Below are 4,720 nucleotides of genomic sequence, written 5' to 3'. Positions count from 1 at the left end.
AAAAAAAAAAAAAAAAAAAAAGAGCTGATAAAAATGAGTAACAAAAAGTGGCAAGATTTATTGGAGAAAGTAAAAGTGAAGAGTGGAAGAGAAATTGACTCAGCAGAGTGAGCTTGGGCTGAATAAAGGTAAAAAGAGGGTAAGAGCAAGGAAAAAAATATATTTTGTGTCTGGGAAACACAGCATGGGCTATCATGGAAAGTTATGATAGCACTGGTTCTTCAAGGCTCTCTTTTATACTGTCCAAATCTCAAGGAAACCCTAGAGAATTTCTCCATACAGATCCTGAGAGGCGTAGCCTCAGGCTGACTTCAGATCTCAGAATAGGCCATTCTACTGAAAATCTGTTCAAGTCCTAGGAGAAGTCTGCAAGCAGTGCTTTGGGAACTGTTCGGTACATGTGTCCAGGATCTTGTAGTTAACAGGGCAGCCTACTTCCCCAGCCAGCTTTTGCCATTCCCAAATCTCCTATCTCAGTTGGACCTCTATGATTAAGGAGATGACTTGAGGAGAGGGACATGCATCAGGTATTGAGGTAGACAAACTAAAGATTTAAATTTGTCTTAAATTCGGTTCCGTGGAAACACAGAGTGAGATAGGCAGTTGTAAGCTGAAGGTTCACTGAAGAATGCTCCTGGTAGATACCTCTGTAAGGAAGTAAGAAAGGTTGGATTGAACAGAGGGGAAGGAGCTAACCCACAGTGAACTGTTAACTGAAGAACTGACTGATCCTAAATGGATTCAGGAATCAGAGTGCCTCTTCAGAGAAGTTCTAAACTGGACAAAATGCTAGCATCTTGTATCAGCCATTCATGTGCTCTGAGCTGCCTCCTTTGTTCTCAAGGGCAACTCCAGGAAAGGGACACAATGTGAACAAGACAGCCTGGCATGCCCAGAAACTGGGGCTGGGTGAGTTGGCTTTGAAGAAGAGGCATGGATGGTGCATCGAGTAGATGTTACAAGTTCCACCTTAGCTGGCATATTGTAAGATGTCCACTTGATTATAAGTGCTCATGTATATTGTTTAGCATTCTGCATTTCTAATTTCACACCAAACCTTAGTACCACAGGTAAGTGGTGTCTGTTTGCATCATCAGTTTCTCAGATCAGAGTGGGGAAAATAAGAAAATACATGGAAAAATTAGACTTTATCACTTTCTCTAAAAGAGTTTTCTATTAAAAAAAAAAAAAGTCCACATAGGGTTTAAATTCCTATCAATGGCTCCCCCAGTCTTCCTAATATTCTGATTCCCTTTGAATGGGCAAAGGCATAAACATTGGATTAGCCTTTTAAATACTGAGGTGTTTTGATAACATAACAGCTTGATCATCCTTAATGCCTTTGCCCAAACAGAGAGCCCGAGATGCCTTCTGAGGCCCATTTGTGTACTGTGTGCTGGTAAGAATTCAACAGCCTATTGGTGACAAAGAGGGGGTTATTTGTAACACTCACCTATTTCTGTGGTGTAAATACTTCCGCTGTAGCCAGTTTCAGGCTACTATTGTGGTAGCCCTGAAGACAGAGTCAGAAAATCCCATACAACCATCTCTAGCATGTCCAGGCAAGTCCAGGCTGTGATCAACTCTAAGTTTCCCAGACGAATGGGTTGAAATGCTGTGGTCAGATTTTGAAAGAAGCCCAGATCTACAGCTGAGAAAGGTATTAGAAAATAGAAAGGATTTGCACTGGACCAGGATAAAGACATGTTTTGACAGCAATTTTGTCTCAGTATTAGTTGCATCTTCAAGCAAGACAGTGATTGGTATATGTGCAGATTGACTTTCTGAAACTATGTGCCTCTGCTAATTTCTTGCCCCTGGAGCTTCAGCCACAGGGTGAAGCCATGGGGTGAGGCCACAGGAATCCACAGCATTTATTGCTCTGTCAACACTCCACCTACCATTCTCCCATCCGAACTTGAATTCTCTCTTCTAAACTTTTATCTTGGTTTCTATCTAATTATTTCATACTTCTTTCAGTATTCCTTTGCATTGACACTTAAACTTGACTATTTGATTCTTAGTCACATTATCTCTCCTGGGTCTTTTAGGATTTTTGTGGCTCTACTTCCTGCTATTCTTGGAGCAGCTAGTGACTTTGTCCTTTCCTCACTCATTTAAAGGGCCATTAGAAGGTACAAGGGGATGGCATGCCTTAGCCCAGGGCATGCTAGAAGAGCCTGAGGAAGGAGCCATACCAATGTGCTCTGTGATGTCACTTCTGGAAGGTTGGGATTTGTCTCCACCCCACAATTCCATCCCACAATTCCACCCCACAATTAATGCCCTCCAACAGGAAACCCTTCTTAACTCCCCAGTCCGGGCTGGTCTTGTATTCCACAAGCCCCTGTGTCTCCATTCAAGTATCTCTCCTGTCCTCTGAGGAGAAATGAGGGCTGCACCTTCTCCTCATCCCATCTGGGCAGCAAAAAACATACTAGTCGCTTCCTGAATGTTGCTGAATTGAATACAGCTACCTTCTTCTAAACAAGAATAAAAATTATTCAGTGAGTTCTTCAAAATTAAGTGGTCTTGTTCAAGGTCTACTTGGCCACCCAGAGAAACTGCTAAATGCATATCTGTGGGCAGAGCTCTGCTTCCAGATGCAGAGTCCCTGTAAGCAGAAGTAATGCAGGCTTCCAGGAAAAAGTCCAAACCTGACACATGCTTAGCAACAGCCAGATGATGGTGACCCAATGCCGGTCCCTTGAACATCTTAGGATTACCCACCGCATTTGTTCTCTCCAGCCTGGCCAGTCATCTCTGCCTGTGTGTATTGTCTGAGTTATTTCTGAGGGCCAGGAGAATAACCAGAGTGGCCAGGAGATTTTTGTGTTTTATTCTATCATTGTCATAAGACAGAGCCACTGTAATTGTCTGTCTAGGGTGGTTGAGTTTCTGTTTCCTCTTGCCTTTATTTATTATGACTTGAATATAGAACATCCAAGCAGCTAGTTTCAGCCACAGACAGGAGCTGTGCTGGACACATGCTACAGTAGCCAGAGGATGGGCAGGTGTCTAGCTAGGAGGAGCTCAAGGAAGCAGTTCATTCAAGAGGGACTGGGAGGATGCCCAACAGATTTCCAGTCTATGAGGCTTCTTTGGTGAGAGAGTATGAAAGTACCAATAAACAATGAAAAAAAATAAAAAAATAAACTACACGGGATATCATCTCAGTGATATCTAGAGATTTAAAAGAAATGGCAGCTTAAATATGTTTGACTTCTTTGGTGTTTCTCTTTCAGTGGAATTTCTTGCCAACATTTAAACATCCAAAACATGCACATAAATACCCACTTTTCACTTTCTCTCCAGACATCTTGTCTGGCAAGGATGCATGTACATCCCCTCCTGGCAGCAATGGTTAAAATGAAGGCACTGCTGCTGCTTAGGATGGGGCATGAGCTCTGCTTTCCCACTGCCCCACTCACCCATTTTACTCACTTGCTACTGTTGGGTCTTATATGTTTGCCACTGAGCTTATTATAATCTGCCCCAGCTCTCATCTCATCTTCTTCCCTAAAGGCAGCCAGCTCCCCTTTGTCCTTTCTGGGATTCTGTTCTGCCTCTTCTCTCTGCTGCCATGTAAGGTCAAACAGCCACGCTGTGGGAAGCTCAGTCATTAGCCCTCTTCCCTGGGTACTGTTCTACCCTCCACGCAGCACAGACAGTAGAACTCATATTCTTCCAAAGCCAGCCTCGTCCTTCTTGGGGTCCTCCTTTGTTCCAGGACCAAATATCTAAAAAACATTTCCCTTTCACCTCCTGCATCAAGTTAGTTATTCCTCTTAGAGCTGCTACTTCCATTTCTCCTCAAGTCCTCCCACCTGCCCCTGCCTCTTCCTTCAGGTAAACCCTCATTAGCTCAGATCCAGACTCAGTGCTTAGTCTCCTAACTGCTCTGCTTCTCTGTTCTGTCCAAGCTACACATTACGCCACCACCTACCTAGTCATCTGATGACTTGGCTTGTCTCATAGGAGTTTCCACCTCGAACCTTTAGGTGATAGGATGCTAGGTATGGAATTAAGAAGTCCTCCTTAGCAGGGCATCCACCTTCTTTATAACTGTTATCTGGTCATTAAAGCTTTCTGAAGGTAGGAAGGGGACAGTCAGAAAGAGCAGGAGCAAGGAATCCTCAGACTCGGCCTAAAACTCCAGCTCCCTCCCAACTCCCTGCTCCTCATCTGTGAATGAGGGTACACGACTCTGAGTCTGGGGCCCCTCTCCTTATCTCTTCTTATTAGAATCCTGCCCAACTTCAAGAGCAAGGCCAAACACCATGTCATACTGAAAAGTTTTCCCACTAGGTCTTACTCTTCATATCTATTCTTTTACTGGAACAGAATGTATGTCTTTAGATTAGGGGTCACCAAACTCTCCTTGATGCTGATATACAGCCACAGACACTGTATAAACTAATGGCTGGAGATGGGTGCCGGGATAACTTTATTTATAGACACTGAATTTTTAATTGCATGTAGTTTTCATTGCTCATGAAATGGTATTCTTCTTTAGATTTTTTTTCAACCATTTGAAATATAAAAATTATTTTTAGTTCATGAGCCATAACAAAAACAGACATTCCGTGCACCATATTCACGGCCTTAGTTTGCCAAGCCCTGTCCTAGACAGAATAACTGTCACTCTTCTCCTCCTCCTTCTCTTCATTTCTCTCTCTCTCTCTCTCTCTCTCTCTCTCTCTCTCTCTCTCTCTCTCTC

The 4,720-nt window shown here is 43.3% G+C and overlaps 1 long non-coding RNA gene across 1 annotated transcript in view; it reads right to left on the bottom strand.

Annotated features, from left to right (window-relative positions):
- LOC104865475 overlaps positions 1-1,635 on the bottom strand; it is a 22,477-nt gene extending 20,842 nt beyond the window's left edge. The window contains exon 1 of the long non-coding RNA XR_781167.1: positions 1,454-1,635. This is a non-coding gene — a long non-coding RNA (uncharacterized LOC104865475). The remainder of the gene's footprint in view (positions 1-1,453) is intronic.
- Between the last annotated feature and the right edge of the window lie 3,085 nt (positions 1,636-4,720).

This window comes from Fukomys damarensis, unplaced genomic scaffold, assembly GCF_012274545.1.
Source record: "Fukomys damarensis isolate Sample0158 unplaced genomic scaffold, DMR_v1.0_HiC HiC_scaffold_32, whole genome shotgun sequence".
Classification (NCBI taxonomy): domain Eukaryota; kingdom Metazoa; phylum Chordata; class Mammalia; order Rodentia; family Bathyergidae; genus Fukomys; species Fukomys damarensis.
The sequence above is the reverse complement of the archived record's forward strand: the minus strand, read 5'-3'. Positions and strand labels throughout refer to the sequence as shown.